The sequence below is a fragment of the Nicotiana tabacum genome, chromosome 16, assembly GCF_000715075.1.
Source record: "Nicotiana tabacum cultivar K326 chromosome 16, ASM71507v2, whole genome shotgun sequence".
Taxonomy (NCBI): Eukaryota; Viridiplantae; Streptophyta; class Magnoliopsida; order Solanales; family Solanaceae; genus Nicotiana; species Nicotiana tabacum.
The window spans coordinates 109808957-109827542 of NC_134095.1; the positions used below are offsets into that span (position 1 = coordinate 109808957).

General features: G+C 41.2%; 1 long non-coding RNA gene across 1 annotated transcript in view; it reads left to right on the plus strand.

The window, feature by feature from the left end:
* Positions 1-17645, plus strand: part of LOC107829389 (uncharacterized) — a 32616-nt gene extending 14971 nt beyond the window's left edge. Inside the window, exons 7-8 of the long non-coding RNA XR_012699828.1 lie at positions 10029-10090; positions 17395-17645. This is a non-coding gene — a long non-coding RNA (uncharacterized LOC107829389). The remainder of the gene's footprint in view (positions 1-10028; positions 10091-17394) is intronic.
* Positions 17646-18586: the final 941 nt, after the last annotated feature.

Consider the following 18586-nt stretch of genomic DNA (forward strand, 5'->3'; position numbering starts at 1 on the left):
ACATGATGCAGATAAAGGAGTATCTTGGAGTTCTTGGTTGCCCATTCTTTTCGGACCTGATGTATAAGCAGGTCTGAATCTCCGATCACTATCAATTCCTGAATGTTCATGTCAATGACCATCTTGAGCCCTAATATACAGGCTTCGTACTCGGCCATGTTGTTGGTGCACGGGAACCTGATCTTGGCAGATACCGGATAATGCTGACCGGTTTTTGATACTAGGACTACTCCTATGCCAACTCCTTTGAAATTTGCTGCTCCATTGAAAAACATTCTCCAACCTTCATAGAATTCTGCAATGTCTTCTCCTATGAAAGATACCTCTTCATCAGGAAAATACGTCTTTGGAGGATCGTATTCTCCATCCATGAGATTTTCAACAAGATGATCTGCTAGTGCTTGTCCTTTGATTGCCTTCTAAGTCACATAAATAATGTCGAATTCACTCAGCAGGATTTGCCATTTGGCTAGCTTGCCAGTGGGCATGGGCTTCTAAAAAATGTACTTCAAAGGATCCATTCTTGATATGAGATAAGTAGTATAGGCACAGAAATAGTGCCTCAACTTCTGAGCTACCCAAGTCAGGGCACAACAGGTGCGTTCCAATAGGGAATATCGGGCCTTGTACGGAGTGAACTTCTTGCTTAGATAATAGATGGCCTGCTCCTTTCTTCCCGTTTCATCATGCTACCCCAGAACACAACCGAAAGCTCCATCCAATACTGTAAGGTAGAGTAATAGAGGCCTACCCGGCTCAGACGGGACCAAAACTGGCGGCGTTGACAGGTATTCCTTGATTCTGTCAAAGGCTTTCTGACAATCATCAGTACATTTGGTAGCGGCGTCTTTCTTCAATATCTTAAAGATTGGCTCGCAAATGACAGTGGATTGAGCTATGAACCGGCTGATATAGTTAAGTCTTCCCAAGAAACTCATAACCTCTTTCTTGTCTTCGGTGGTGGCAATTCTTGGATGGCTTTGACCTTTGACGGATCCAATTCTATTCCTTGATGGCTCACAATGAACCAAGTAGTTTTCCGGCAGGAACCCCAAATGCACACTTGGCGGGATTCAGCTTCAAGTTGTACCTCCTTAGTCTGTTGAAGAACTTCCTCAGATCTTCCATATGGTCATTGGCTCTCTTGGATTTGATGATGACGTCGTCTACATATATCTCAATCTCTTTGTGTATCATGTCATGGAAAATAGCAGTCATAGCCCTCATGTAGGTGGCCCCAGCATTCTTTAACCCGAACGGCATCATCTTGTAACAATACATCCCCCACGGTGTAATGAAAGCCGTTTTCTCTGCGTCTTCCTCATCCATCCAAATCTGATGATACACAGAAAAACAATCAACGAACGACTACAGTTCATGCTTGGCGCAGTTGTCAATTAGAATATGTATGTTCGGCAAGGGGAAGTCATCTTTCGGACTAGCCCGGTTGAGATCCTGGTAGTCGACACAGACTCTAACCTTCTCATCCTTCTTTGGCACTGGCACAATATTGGCTAACCATGTTGGATACTCTACTACCCTGAGAACCTTGGCTTTGACTTGCTTGGTGACTTCTTCCTTGATTTTCAAACTCATGTCAGGTTTGAACTTCCTGAGCTTCTGTTTTACTGGTAGACATGTCGGATCAGTTGGCAGTTTGTGAGCTACAATAGATGTACTGAGACCAGTCATGTCATCATAAGACCAGGCGAATACGTCCTCATATTCCCTTAGAAATTCCGTGTACTCTTTCTTTTTCGATGGTGACAGCTGAACGTTGATTCGTGTTTCTTTGACATTTTCTGCATCTCCCAGGTTGACAATCTCAGTTTCGTCCAGGTTAGACTTAGGTCTGTTCTAAAAATCCTCAACCTCTTTAACAACCTCTTCTGGTATATCATCTTCTTTTGAGTCCAAATCTATTTGTTGCGTTGCCTCGTCGCACGTCACAATCGTCGGTTCATCAAGATAAGTAATAGTAATGTTGTGTGAATAAAGTAAACAATAAAAAGTAAAAAGAGCAAGATTTATAAGAAACTTAAATGCTTTGATAAGTTTTTATAATTGTTTCGAACATTGGAGCTCTTATTTCAATATTAAAAATGCGGAAAGAAAGTCAATTAGCGAAAAAATAAAGATAATGGATGGTACTTTTTTCAGCCTTGCTACCCCAAAGCTTTCCGGGCCCTGGTGGTTCTGATGGACCAATTGTTGAGGCATGATCCTCGGCTCACATCTTGTATAGAAGGGATTTCCTCCCCCTCCTCCTCGAAAATGACACAACACTCCATATTATCATCTTCCAAAAATAAATTCCTCATCGCCTCCAGTGCTTCCTCTTCTCCCAACCCATATATGACATTCGTGGGCTAGAAAGTCTGTTCCAAGCGAGGTATTGGATGCTCCAGTGGGTATTAGGGAATGCGCCATGGTGGCGAACAGTGGTTGAATTTATCCCAAGTGTATTCATATCCCAAACCAAAAGTGGTATCGTGTTTCTTCAACTTGATAGGCTTAGCGATTCCTTGGAGATTCTTGCCAAGTCCCTTGCCAGGTTCGTATCCACACCATTTAAGTATACTTTCAATTTTGCTATCCCACCATTTGTCCGTGTCCACGGCGTTGACTCGCTCAATGTGATGGTAGGTTTCTCCGCCTAGCTTCCTTCTTCCTCCGATTACTGGGATGGTCTGGCGACTGTATATGGGATTGCTACTATCGCCGTGAATAATTACCTCTTCGTGATTCCACTCGAATTTCACTGCTTGATGCAGGGTTGATGACACTGCCCCAGCGGCATGGATCCAGGGTCGTCCCAATAGCAAGTTGTAAGATGTTGGGACGTCTATTACTTGAAAATCAACATCGAACCAAGTTGGTCCTATTTGCAGACACAAACTGATTTCCCCAATAGTGGACCTTTGGGATCCATCGAAATCTTTGACATTGATGGCTCCATCCTTGATCTCATGCAGGCTCTTTCCCAATGTTATGAGAGTCACCAATGGACAAATATTGAGGTTGGACCCTCCGTCAATCAGGACACTTGTGATGAAATGATCTTCGCACTGCACAGTGATATGCAAGGCCTTGTTGTGGCTTATCCCTTCAGGTGGCAGATCATCTTCGTGGAAAGTGATCTTGTGACTCTCCAATACTTTCCCCACCATGTTTGTCATTTCTCCTCCAGTTATGTTGCTGGGTACATATACCTCGCTTAGCACCTTCAGTAAGGCATTCTTATGTGCGTCAAAGCTTTGTAGCAGAGACAAAATAGAGATTTGGGCTGGCGTTTTGTTTAACTAATCAATGACCGAATACTCTTTGGCTTGTATCTTCCTCCAGAGATCATCAGGCCCAATTTCAGTGACGGTTGGTCGTCTAGAAGCCTGCTTACTAAACTCGGCTAGGTGTTCTAGGGTATAAACCCTGCTGGTTCATGTCATACCCTATGTTGCAATTGCTTCTCCAGATTTGGTCTTCCCTTTTCTTCTGGCCTCGGTGGTGTAATCCCATGGTATGGCCTTTGGGTGGAACGGTGTTACGGCTGTCATAGCCACCGGGATGGGTACCTTTGCCTTGGATGGTAACACAGCCACTTCGAATGGTACAGGTGTCTTTGGAGACCCAAACTCGATCTCAATAGGTCCTAGCGTATTTGCAGAAGAAGGTGATTCAAACTCAAGTGGTATGGACATGTCTACTTCATCGTTTTCAGAAGGCTGGATTTGGACCACAATCGGATTAAGTGTGACTGTTGGTTCCTTTGGCTCGTCACCTTCAGCGATCAATCTGATCGACCCTTTGGGGTCCTAATCATCCTCTATTTCAATCATGTGAACGCCCCCACCCTTGTGGTCAGGTAGAGGGTTGTTGCGGACATTCGGAGCTGGCTCATTTGCTATGATGATCTTGTTGTCAATCAAAGCTTGGATCTTATCCTTCAAAGAGCGGCACTCATCAATAGTATGCCCTTTCATACCGGAATGGTATGCACAAGTTTTGTTTTGGTTGACCCATTGGTAGGGGTTTTTGGGGTTTATGGCAGGGATAGGGGTGATGTAACCAGCAGCTTTGAGCCTTTCATACAGCTAGTCGATAGGTTCGGCAATGGCGGTATACTATTTGGGGGGTCTATGGTCGAAGTTTGGTCAGGGTCTAGGAAAGTTTTGGCGAGTGGGAAGTGGTTGATAGTGAGAGGGTTGAGTATTGTAGGCTTGATAGACATGTGCGGGTTGGGAATATCTGGGCGAAGTGGGCTAATATGTGGGAGGTGGAGGTGATTGGTAAGTAGGTGGTAAAGTTTGGTAAGAGGGCAAGGGTGCTTGGTAATTTGGGTTAGGTTGATATGTGAGTGGAGGTATTGGGTAGGTTTGGTATTCAATTGGGAATTTTGTTCTTTGTGCAACCATCACGGCGCTCACGTCCCTTTTCTTAGACGTTCCACCAGACTGTAGATCCTTGTTGGTGGCCTGCAAAGCTTCAAAGTTAGTGACCATACCACTTTTGATACCTTCCTCGATCCTTTCCCTTAGCTTGATGATGTCGGAAAATTTCTGGCTTTCAATCAGCATTAACCTTTCATAGTATTGTGGGTCTTGAGCTTGGACGAAAAACATGTTCCTTTGTTCTTCTTCTAAAGCAGCTCTGACCTTAGCGGCTTCTAATCTCCAACGAGTAGCATACCCGCGGAATCTCTCCGAGGGTTTCTTCTTTAAGTTCTGGATGTAGAACATGTTTGGTGCATTTTCCGCGTTGAACCTGAACCTGTCCATGAAATCGGACACCTTACTTACCCAATTTGACCACTTCTAGGGTCTTGGTTGATGTACCAAGACAAAGTATCTCCTTTTAGAATTTTCATAAAGAGTTTCATGCGAATCTTTTCATCTCTTCCCACTCCGACCAGCTTGTCGCAGTACATCCTCAAATGGACTTTGGGATCCCCTGTGACATCAAACATCTCGAACTTGGGAGGTTTGTACCCCTCAGGAAGTTCGACATTTGGCTGAATGCAAAGGTCCTCGTAATTCAGTCCCTCAATCCCCTTGCTTCCTTCGACACCCTGAACTCGGCTTGTCAGCTTCTTGAGTTCTGCGGCCAGATTCCTGATAAAAGAATCGAACTCCGGTGTGCTTGAAATAAGTTGAGTATAGTGTGGTGTGGTTTTCACATAGGTGGGGGTATTGTGGGGATGATCATTTGTGGAGTTTAGTGGTTTAGAAATGAGCAGTGGGATGTTGTCTGGAGTATGGCATGTGTTGCAGTGGTGATGGGGAGCGGGTTGGTTTTGTTGTTTTGGGATGCTTTGTGGAGGTGTGGGGTTTTGAGTGTTGGCAAAGTTGACATTTGGAGTAGTGAGGGAAAATGACAAATTCGCCAAGTTTCGAACTTGGTCCAGTTCTTCCTGAAACTTCAATAACATATGTTCGAGCTGGGAGGCAGTTTCCTTGGAAACCTGAATACCCTGAGGAACCTCTACCCTTTAAACTAAGTTCTCCTTTCTGATTTTGCTCAAATCTTCCATCTTTCCCTTATTCTTGTTTCTGATAGGACTCGGAGGAGGAGGAGGTAGAGGGCCCTTTGATCTTGTGGAGTATGATGACGATGCCAGAGTTTACGAACTAACCTTTGGGGAGGGGAATAAGCAAAAACAAAAAAGGTAGCAAGTTATTGCAGATTATGAGAAGAAAACGTTGCAATATTTAAACACGTAGTGCAATAATATAAATCGTGTCCTAATTTGGGAGCCTCGTTGTGCCCGAGGTAGGCCTAGCGACAAGTTGATTTGGAGAACCTATAAGGCTAAATGCCTCATTTTATTGATAAAAAATAAGGTGAATCCCAAAACGACACTAAAATAGCAGAAAAGTAAAATGTTACTAATGGCCGTTGGACTTATTAAATTTTTAAAACAAAAGAAAAGACTCCTAACTACTTGGTCCCAGAAGGACCTTCCCCAGGCATCTTTAGCTCCATCGAACAGCTTCACCAGCTCACGCAGTCCCAACAGCAAATAGGCTCTAGCCAGGTGTCCTCCTTCATTTCCCTCAGCGTTCTGGCAGTTTTCAATCCTCTGGATGAACTTCCTTTCCAATTCCACTAAACCCCGCTCCAAATACCCTAGTCGCTTGTTGGCGCTGACAGCCATATCTTTCCATTCTTCAATCAACTTTTGATGGGCTTCTTGAATCTCCCGGTGCTCACTTTCGCATTCCCGTATCCTCTTTCGCAATTGGTTGTACTTGACCTGTGGTTCAGCCTTTTCATCGATGATCCTGTGACCTCGAACAAACCCAGGTTAGCCCAGACCATTGTGATTATCCTCCAGCCATCCCGAATAGTATGGGGTGCAGCCAGTATGGTATTTGTTGGGCTCGATAGTATCTCTTGCCATGATGATCTTGCAATGCCACATATGCTGAGCTTCGCACTTATAAGGATTGTCATCAGCTTGGAAATAAGCCCGGAAGTGACTTATCTTGTCGACCCTCGGTATAACCTGCTTCCTACCAGCCTGTCTCATGACCCAGAGGGGGACATAAGGGTAGGTTCCTCTTAAACCGATCAGTATCAGAAACGGTACGTCCCTGGATCGGGCGATGAACTCGTCAGTAGGGAACCATTCGAACATCCATTGTATTTGATCCTCAGTCGGATTTTTAAACAGATCCACCCATCCTTTGGCATCTTCTGGTTGAGCAAACATGTTGGGCATGTAGTTCATTCGCCTTGGTTGATGGAAGGCTATATGATCGTCTCAATCTCTCTGCTGAATCTCTTGCTGATATTCACCCCTTTGGAGATGCTCCATGAGCTAGAGCTGGAGTAGCAAGTTGCAGCCTTCGAAGTGTAGGGCTCCTTGTTGACACTTTTCCAAGGCTCTGTACATTTCTACAACGATCATGGGCACTATGCTAAAGGGTTGCCTGCCAATTCCCTCCATTAAGGTTTTAGTGACCATAGCTAGCCTGGTGTGAATCCTTGCTTTCTTTATAGGAAACACTATCATCCCCAAGAAGCAGAACATAAAGGTAAAGACCCTTCTGTGGATATGCCCCAATGAGGTGAGGGCGAATTCATCTGGGTAAATGTGGTAGGACTTACTATGGCCATACCTTTCGTATAGATAGTCGAAAGGAATGTAGGAATCCTTCAAACAGGTCAAGTCTGTGTTTTTCTTTAGTCCCATCATTTTGAGAAAACCCCTACCCTTGCAATTTTCCGGCATAAGCAAACCCGGAGTCTCCCACGGAATACCAGCTAGTCCTCCTATTTCCTCAAGAAGATGTGTCATCTCAATCTCCCCGAAGCGAAACACAGACCTATCACAGTCCCAGAACAGAGTAGCAGCTTCTATGATTTTGTTGTTGGGTTGGACCTCCAGGAGAGAAGGCAAATTTCCTAGGTATTTCCGGACAAGAGCCTGATCACTGGAGTGAAGATCCTCCCACCAGCTTAGCAACCTTGGGTGGATGTTGGTGACCATGCCAAATCTGGGGGCTTCGTGCCTTATTTCTGGAAAACAAAGTGTTAGACCCTTACCCTGCCGGACTCGACTATTTAAACCAATAAATGGCATAAGCAGCATTTAGTTCTCCAAATAAATGCATAGAAAATGGTAATGTCCGTTTGGGTTCCCAGGAAGCCCAGTGGACTTTGGACAAGGCTATCTTAAAGAGTCATTATGTGGACAACATAACTGACTGGCTAGGTTTTGACAATGATGCATGCACAATTGAATAGAACAGGGTTTCTATAAGGTATTAGACTGGTACCCTTGAGCGTACAACTCAAGAGGGAAAGGCACGGAACTGTCGACTACACCGCTGATCGACTGGTTTTACCGTAATGCGCCTTTGCCAAATTTAGGGGGTAATGATATCGGAAAGGCGCAACCACTCATTATAAGCGTTGCTATGGTATTTTGTTTGGCACGAGTGGAATATATTGTTGAATATGCAGTTACAAGAATGAAACAAGTTGTCATGTATTTGCACGTTCATAAAGTAATGATTACAATAATTACACATAATTACAACAGTATTAAAGGAAAGCAGTAAAGGAAAGCATTAAAGAAAAGAAACAAGGAGCCAAGTCAGTTTCGTTATAGAAGAGAAATAAAGACATTAAATAAAGGCAATAAAGAAGCAGTAAAGTCACAAATAACATGAAATGGTAAAAGCCTAAAAGAAATATCCCCAGCAGAGTCGCCACACTATCGCGCCCCCTTTTTCTCGCAAAATCGGGCTTGTGACATTTGGGAGGACAACTCGTTCCCTCTTGGGAATTGGGTTTTGGAACTTGAAGAGTCGCCACCTAATGATTAAGTGCATTAGGACACTAAGAAGGGTTTGAGTTTGAAGAACCAGAGTTTGGGTAAGGGCTAGAAATTACCTCGAAGGGAACATAAAAATATAGCATAGACAGATTCACAAAAAGAAAAGAAGAAGAGGAGTCATAAAACATTTTAAAACTTTTTTTTTTCAAAAACCCTAAATCGAAGAGAAACAAATTTTGAAAGAGAAGATTGGGGAAAACGTTTTTAAAATTCCAGTAGAACACAGATATAGCATAGATCAAAGAAACACAACCAGAGAAAACCTCGAATAGCTTAGGGTTTCAGAGAAACCCTAGAAATGAGAAAGGCTTGGAAGAAAATCCGATCCTGAGTCGAAGAGACTCATATTGCTTGAACACGCCGGAATAATGGCCGGAGAAGCCATAGATCTACAGATCTGAGCAGGATCTGAAGAGAGCCATCGAAGTCGGGCCTTAAAACATCGAACATCTAAGGTTTAATGGTGGAGGGGGGTGAGTACCAACCATCCATGTCCTGAGAAGCCACGGATTCCGGTGGAAACATGGTAGAATAAGGTGGGAGATTGCTAGGGTTTCAGAGAGCTTGAGAGTGTTTTGAGAGAGAAGGGTTTCAAGGCGGTGGGTCAGGTGCGAATGAGGGGTATTAGGGTAGTAATTTAGGTTTAATTATGGAAGGGCGAGTCTTGGCCGTTGATTTTGAGTGATCAACGGTCCAGATTTAAGTGGTAGGTGGGGAACGGGTTGGGCCGTTTGTAATTGGGTCGTGGGTTAGATCCAGATTAAAACTGGGTTGGTTTTAATTTGGGTGGAATTGGGGTTAAAATTGAAAGGAAATGAGGCTGTAATTGAAATAGAAATAGGCTAAATGTTAAATAGCCAGTTTTTCTTTTTACTTTATAAAAAATAGTAAAAATGATTTTAAAAGCAAAGTAAAAGTCCTTAACCAATTAATAATATATATGTATCAATTTAAAAATACTGGAACAAATTTTACAATTACAAAAATCCTATTAATTTTAAAATAGGCTATAATTGCAATTATATGCAATTTAGTCTTTTAAATACCAAATAAATTTGTAAAAATGTACAAAAAATTTCTTAACTATATTTTGGTATAAATATGGGAGTAAAATAAATTATTCACCAAAATTGATGATTTTGGGAATAATTATGGATTTTGTACTGCTAAAATAGATGGTAAATTGATTTTAAAAACTGTTAAAAAGATCGGAAAAACACTAAAACACTTGGGTATGCATATGTATGTATATATATGTTATTTTGAAAGTATTTTGTACATAAAAATACATAGGAAAAAATTGGGTATCAACAATATACACATGGTAGTAATGCATTGATGATTGAAACTGGAAAGGGTGAATGAAATATGGTAACGTCTCCGGGAGACAGCTTAGCCGATCGGGCTGTGATTAGACTCCGCTCAAAGAAGCGGTGGCAAATTGGATAATGATGCAATAGTGTGGGATGCTCCAATCTAAAATTTCTGAAACTATATGAAAATCATGTGAACCTCCTTATATTGTTGACATGGTTCTTATTTGAAACTTTGTTATCTTTATGATTTCCTCTTTACTCTTATATGAAAGTTCTTTATAACTAGATGGTGTTTAGTTATACATACTAGTGCTATTCGATGGCACTAACATCCCTTTTACCGGGGGCGTTACATCTTTAAATGGATGTAGGTGTTTCTATAGCAGGCAGTGTTGGTCGCAGCTAGTGTCGCATCATCCTTTCAGCTGACTTGGTGAGCCCCACTTCTTTTTGGGGTCCTGTTTCATCTGTTTATTATGTATTTTGTATTTTGAGGTATAGTCATAGCCTTGTTACCAGCATTTCCATATTACATTACTCTTCAGTTGTGTTTAAAGGCTCTGTAGACAGGTTGTGGGTAGTGTCGGGTATTGGAATTAAAGTGGAAATATTGATGTGTGGCAATGATGTGTAAAACTTGTAATATCTTCAAAATTATGAACGAAGTTGTTAATAGAGATGAAATGGAATTGTTAATGACAAGTTTATAGAATTTGATTAATGGTGTACATTTCCTCTTTATTCAAAGGCGAATTTGGGTAGTATGAAACCTAACAGGCTTGCTCAGTCGGGTTTACTCAGTTGAGCGCCGGTCGCGCTCCTCGGATTTTGGGGCGTGACAAACTTGGTATCAGAGCCTAAGGTTTCAAAGGGTCCTAGGATGTCTCGGAGCCGTGTCTAGTAGAGTTCTTCTTATCGGTGTGTTGTCGACCACATCTATAAGTTGGAGGCTACATGGGCATTTAGGAATATTACCCTTCTTCAACACTCTAGATCGTGCGATAAATCTTGACTATAAGATTGTCTTCTAACTCGTACGTTGAGATTCGAGATAAGTTTAAACGTTCTTTCATCTATTTCAAGTAATATTGTCATATGGAATGACCAATGGGCAAATGACTGAATATTAAGGAGATGGCACATGTATCATGTTGAACAAATGGTACGGATATATGAGATACGTACATAGTACCAGAAGCATACTTTATATGAGAAAAGTGTTAAAATTGATCACCCACCTCCAAAGAAACATTGAATTGATAAGTGATATGTAAGCTTGGATAGCATCTGTGGGTAGTGTGAGAAGTATGTAAATGATCCTAAGGTGTAAAAGAAAATTTGTTGTATAAGCATGTGATATATGTAAGGCATGACTAGGAGAGTAATGACAAACATGTAGGTCTCTTACGGGAGAAAAGAAGTCATGAAATGAGAGTCAATTGAACTCATAACAAGAAGACCCTTGTGCTATGAATGTTATAAGAATCCCATAAGTGTATGAAGTTGTGTTACACTCCTAAAGAATATTGATATGAGGAATTGGAATCCCAAGCCCGTGTGGCTGAGTAAGAGCAGAGAACTTATGAGGTTAATACCATTGTGACTTCAATCTCCCTAATAGTCGAACATATATGTGAGGGATAGAGAAATGAAACAAATGTCCATAAAGTTGCTAAATTCAAGACTTGTGTCAAAATCCGGGACATTTGCCCTAAGTGGGGGAGGAAGGGCCATAGTAAGTCCACTTAAATACAACGAAACAAGAGTAAGACCATGTAGCTATGATGTTTGAATATTTTGTTGAAGACATGCGTAGTCTAGAAAAGTGATAATGGATAACGTGATTATCTGGAAGGATATGCTAATGATAGACCACTAGTACCCCCCCCCCCCCCAAAAAAAAGGTGGAAGGTTAAGGAATGTAAATTCTTCATACAGGGCAATGTGAATGATAAGGTCAATGATCCTAGAAACTAAGAGTAGGTTTGTAAAAGGGTTCTATACTTGTTAGAGGGCCAGGGACAATGCAACCCAAGGAAGTACTATAGATCAAAGGTGAAAGTTTTTCGAGTTTTTAAAATGGGTTAACCATGGAATTGCAATTCAACAAAAGTTCCAAGACATTAAGAAAGGCGGAACGAGTGGGAGAAATAAATGTGATGCTATAATAACCCAAGAGGGTATTTGGGCTTGATGGAAATCTTACAAGCAAATAAATGTTAAGTGATATGCGGATGAATACACTTTCCCACGGATATCCTAACAAGAGTTAAGAGGTGAGCGGGATGAAATAACTAAGGGAAAAGACCACATAACATAAGGAAGAGTGCATGGCTATTCACTATCTAGGAAGAACTAGGCGAGAAAAAATGGGGAGAAAACCTATAAATTGAGATGGTCATGGTTATCATAAAATATCTTGTATCAGAATGGTGGACTCGCTTAGAGCATAAGTGTTAATAAAAGTTATAAAGGACTAACCGTAATGCAACCAACTTGGGTGATACTGAATATCAACTAAAGGATCTAGAGACAGTTCATGTCTACATACAATGAAAAGTGAGACTGCTAGAGGTAAAGCTGTGGTGTGATAAACTCACTAAACCAGGCACAATGATATTACAAGTTCACGGGAGGTAGACAAGTATGTGGCACAATAATGCTATCAATTATGCACTATGAGCAAAATAGAATGGGAATGAATATTCCAGTTAAAAAGTAAAGATAGTACCAACATATTGTCCAGGCCAAAGGGCGACGAAAAAGGGGAAAGACAACACAATCTACCCAAGGGGTAAATGAAAGGTTTAAAATAGATTGAAAGGGGATGAACACTTGTTACAGACCAGACATGTTTAACATGGTAACTCTTAAACCACAATATCAGGGAACTCTATTGGTAGCTACAACACGGGGAATGAGGTGAGTTACTCATCGAGGATAGAATCAGGTGGACTAAGTCTTACACTTAAGAGTAAAATCAAAAGTCGTTGTTGAAAAATTGAGGAGGATCTCAAGTTTCAGAGAATGCCCTTCTCGGGCCAATGACTCTTCCTAAATTGTATACATATAAGGGGTGTTGATATGTGTTTTGGGCAGTGTTTAACCGTAAAGAGGGATCGTGAGAATATTCACAGGGAAAGTAGTGTGGTTTCTTAAATTCTATAAGGCACATATGGGGAGAAGAGGTTGGATAAGAAAAGGCGGAGCACAATATTACCTTACATTTGATGCAATGTCATGCAGGTTGAGGGTATTAGGTAAGTGTGCAGGCTAGAAGATGTTATTCCTTTGAAATAAAAAGGTCCTATAAAAAAACTCATCCAGTAATGTCTTTTGTTGAGAGTTTGGAAGAGCAAGTTGCAAGTTTTCACAGAAGATGGTAACCATATCAAGGAAATTATTGAAGAATTCAATTTCTAGGAAGTCATATGTAAGAGAAATGTGATATAGATGGTTCGCTATTGATGCAACATGGCCAGGTGATCGCTTATGCCTCTAGGAAACCCTAGAATCATGAAAAGAACTATCCAACCCATGACTTAGAGAGCTTGCAGAAGTGGTGTCTGCACTAAAGATTTGGCAACATTATTTGTATGGGGTGCATGTGGATGTATTTATAGACCATAAGAGCCTTCAATATATTTTCAAGCAGAAGGAGTTGAATCTCAGGAAAAGAATATGGCTAGAGTTACTCAAGGACTATAACATTGATATTCTCTATCACCCGGGAAAGGCCAATGTTGTGGTAGATGCTCCTAGTTGAAAGTCCATGGGAAGTTTGGCTCATTTGGAGGCATATTAGAGGCCGTTGGCTAGGGAGGTTCACCAGTTGGCTAATTTGGGAGTTCGCCCTGCGAACTCTAATGAAGGAGGGGTAACTGTGTAAAATAGGGCTGAATCATCGCTCGTGGCAGAAGTGAGAGAGAAGCAATTCAACGATCCATTGTTAGAACAACTTAAAGAGGGGATTCATAAACACAAGACCACAGCTTTTTCCCTTGGCATGGATGATGGTACCCTACGATACCAAGGCCGCCTATGTGTTCCGGATATTGATGATCTTCGGGGAAGGATCATGGCAGAAGTTCACACTTCCAAGTACTCCGTGCACCCAGGTTCTACGAAAATGTATCATGATCTCAGGGAATTTTATTAGTGGAATGACATGAAAAGGGATGTGGCGGACTTTGTGGCTAGATGTCCGAACTGTCAGCAAGTGAAAGTCAAACATCAAAGACTTGGTGGATTGGCTCAAAGCATAGAAATTCCAATGTGGAAATGGGAGATGATCAACATGGATTTTGTGGTAGGGTTGTCGCGCACTCCGCCCAAGTTCGACTCAAATCAGGTAATCATGGATCGACTCACAAAATCAGCGCACGTCTTGCCAGTTAAATCTACCGACACGGCGGAACAGTATGTTCAGTTGTATATCAAAGAAATATTCAGGGTACATGGCACTCCTGTGTCAATCATTTCAGATCGAGGGGATCAGTTCACAGTCAACTTTTGGAAGAAATTTCAAGCAAGGTTTGGGTACGCAGGTAAATCTTAACACAACTTTTCATCCTCAAACCGACGGGCAAGCAAAGTGGACTATTCAGACGCTTGAGGACATGTTGCGTGCTTGTATTCTTGATTTCAAAGGAAGCTGGGATGATCATTTGTCACACATAGAGTTTGCTTATAACAACAACTTTCATGCTAGTTTTCCAATGGCACCATTTGAAGCATTCTATGGTATGAGATGTAGATCTCCCATTGGGTGGTTCAAAGTTGGAGAAGATGAATTGATAAGGCCAGACCTTGTGTATCAGGCTATAGAGAAGGTTCAGATTATTAAGGAGCGGTTGAAAACTATTCAGAACCATCAAAAGTCATATTCGAATGTTCATCGAAGAGATTTGGAATTCAAGGAAGACGATTGGGTATTCTTGAAGGTTTCCCCCATAAAGGGTATCATGCGTTTTGGAAAAAAGAAAAGTTAAGTCCGAGATATGTCGGGCCAAACTGAATCAGTCAAAGGATTGGTCAGGTGGCGTACAAGCTTGACTACTACCTGAGATCTCATTAGTATCCCCGATGTTCCATGTGTCCATGTTGTAGAAGGTAGTTGGAGATTCATCCGCTATTGTACAAATTGAGACTATTGAGGTTAATGAAGAATTATCGTACGAAGAAATTCCATTTGTCATCCTTGATAGGCAAGTCCGAAAGTTGAAGAAATAAAGAAATTTCCTCCGTGAAAGTGTTATGGCGAAACCAGCAAATTGAGGAAGCCACTTGGGAAGTTGAGGAAGAAATGAAAAAGAGGTACCCCCGTTTGTTTGAATAAGCTCTATGAAGTTGTTTCACATAATTTTGTATTGATTGTTCAGCTAATGTAAAAGAATTCCTTTCTAATTATATGTTCATTATAGGGTTATGGTTGGTGTTGTTATGTCCTATTGCGTCATTTGATCACATATATGTTTTTGCGGTGTGTTTCTGGGATTCTCTGACAGGTGGATAGGCCCAGTTACAAGGGAAACTCTGCCGAAATTTCTGAAAAATTTGGGAGTTAGTCAAAATTTGGGAGTTAAAGATGTGTGAGAAAATGGTTAGGTTATGATATGTATTTGGGGACAGACTCTACTCCGCATTTGAGGACGAATAATCCTAAGGGGGGGAGAATGTAAGGCCCCGGAAAATTTTTGCTAAGTAATTTAGGATTTCGAGGTGCCATATAGGCTAATTATAATATTGTATGCTATTAACATGATGGATATCAATTGAATATGATAATAAGTGTATAAAGCATATTATAAGTGATTTGCAGTCTAAGGAGAGGCCTAAGTCTAAGCCAAGTTGGAAAATTTCATAATGGACTAAAGTTGTGAATGAGTACGCACAAGACCTCACTTTGGACAATCATATCTCCAGTTATATAAGGTTTTGTGTGATGCACAATATATCAAATTAAATCACTTTGAGTCTAGTTTCTGATGCATCAAACCGTTCATCATTTGGAGGTGTATACAGAAAGTTATGACCATTTAACTGGGCATATGTCATATGCACGCCCAGGTGCGCAGCGGAAGCGCGGCCGCGCATATTAAGGAGTATTCTGCCTCGTGAGCGCGGCCTTAGCACGGTCATTAGCGTGGGCACGCTAGTAGCAGACCTCTAAATACCCCAAGACCGGGTATGGAGAGTCTCTAAGTCATTTTTTGAGCTAGGGGTTGCTCTATCAAGGGGAATCCGTCCCATACTTCCCTTCTATGATCCAAGGTAATGCTTTTGGAGTATTTTGAGTTGATTACTACTCCTAAACACTTATATTAACAAGGATTGATCTTGAAAATCCATAGATTCCCATTCAAATCCCTAAATTGATCAAGAACACTACAAGTGGGGATTCTCAAAATTCTTACTACAAGAGGTATGTCTATCATCTCTAACTACTCTATGGTGATTATTTAGGTATGATATATACGTTAGAACTCATGGGATGGAGATTGGAAGCCATATGTGCCTAACCTAGGTTGTGTTGGTGTTGTAGAGATTGTGAGATGGGTTATTGAGTTATGATTCTTGGGTGTAATAGTATTATATATACATGCATGTACAAATTAGGTTTGTGGGAAGATTGTTGAACATAAATAAGTAAAGATTGGGTTGGGGAATGAAGGAAACCTTGAAAAGAGATTTGAAGTCAAGATGCTCAACTAGTGTTTGATAAAATGCTCAAATGAGCTGAAACAATGAATACCTTCCTAATTTGTGTTCAATTCTGTTATGTCTCAAGTAGATTGGGATTGCTAGAATTTCCGGAACGTCGTAGTAACTTAAGGAAAGCTTAAACAAGGTATGTATGGCTAAAATCCCATCTTTTAGAAATCGAGCTTCATCGATGTTTGTGTGAATATGGTAAGATTAAAGTTGAATTGTTGCATCAATTGTTATTTTACATGAATTGGTGTTGTAACCTTATATGCGTGAAAGATGTGTCTCAACATGATCAACGTGCTATCTTGATAACTTGAAAGGGGCAAAAGGTATGAATTATGTATTGAAATGCTTAGACCTTAAATTGAGATTGAAGATGCATATATGTGCCATCTATGTGAAGTCTTATCTATGCTCACAATTTAAATTGCTCTTGTGTGCACCTACTGTCCTAAATTACAAATCTAACATTGAAATTGGAAATGATGTGAAATGTGGCCTAGTGCCAAATATATGACGTGATAGATGTGGCCCCAAGTACCTTTAAAATGACATATGTGTAACCAAAGATTGGAGTGAGATGAATAATGGAAAATGGTAACGTCTCGGGGATGCGGCTTAGCCGATCTGGCCGTGATCGGACGCCATTATATATACACATGGTGGTAATGTATTGATGATTGAAACTAGAAAGTGTGAATAAAATAATGGTAACGTCTCTGGGAGACGGCTTATCCGATCGGGCCGTGATCGGACTCCGCTCAAAGAAGCGGTGGCAAAGTGGATAATGATGCAACAGTGTGGGATGCTCCAATCTAAAATTTCAGAAACTATGTGAAAATCATGTGAACCTCCTTATATTGTTGACATGGTGCTTATTTGAAACTTTGTTGTCTTAATGATTTCCTCTTTACTCTTGTATGAAAGTTCTTTCTAACTAGATGGTGTTTAGTTATACATACTAGCGTTATTCAATGGCACTAACATCCCTTTTGCCGGGGGTGCTACATCTTTAAATGGATGTAGGTGTTTCTATAGCAGGCAGTGTTGGTCGCAGATAGTGCCGCATCATCCTTTCAGCTGACTTGGTGAGCCCCACTCGTTTCGAGGTCCTATTTCATCTGTTTATCATGTATTTTTTATTTTGTATTTTGAGGTATAGTCGTAGCCTTGTTACCCGCATTTCCATATTACATTACTCTTCAGTTGTATTTAGAGGCTCCGTAGATAGGTTGTGGGTAGTGTCTGGTATTGGAATTAAAGTGGAAATATTGATGTTTGGCAATGATGTGTAAAACTTGTAATATCTTCAAAATTGTGAACGAAGTTGTTAATAGAGATGAAATGGAATTGTTAATGACAAGTTTATAGAATTTGATTAATGGTGTACATTTCCTCTTTATTCAAAGACGAATTTGGGTAGTATGAAACCTAACAGGCTTGCTCAGTCAGGTTTACTCGGTTGAGCGCCGATCGCGCTTCTCGAATTTTGGGGCGTGACACAAACCACCCAACCGGCGACCGACACTACCTACCATACAAAGCCTCGTAGGGAGCCATCTAAATGCTCGACTGATAACTGTTGTTGTAGGCAAACTCTGCTAATGGCAAGAACTGATCCCAAGAACCTCCAAAGTCAATAACACATGCTCAAAGCATATCCTCCAAAATCTGAATAGTACGCTCAGACTGTCCATCCGTCTGATGATGAAATATTGTGCTCAACTCGACCCGCGTACCCAACTCACACTGTACTGCCCTCCAAAAATGCGAGGTGAACTGCATACCTCGGTCAAAAATGATAGACACAGGCACACCATGAATACGAACAATCTCTTGAATATAGATCTCATCCAACAGCTCCGAAGAATAGGAAACTGCCACAGGAATGAAATGTGCTGACTAGGTCAGCCTATCAACAATAACCCATACTGCATCGAACTTCATCTGAGTCCGTCGGAGTCCAACAACTAAATCCCTAGTGATACACTCCTACTTCCACTCAAGAATCTCAATCTTCTGAAATAAACTACCACGTCTCTGATGCTCGCACTTTACCTGCTAGTAATTCAAACATCGAGCAACATACGCAATAATATCCTCATCCTCCTCCACCAATAATGCTGCCGCAAATCCTGATACATCTTAGCGGCGCCCGGATGAATAGAGTACCGGGAACTATGGGCCTCCTCTAGAATCAACTCACGAAGTGCATCCA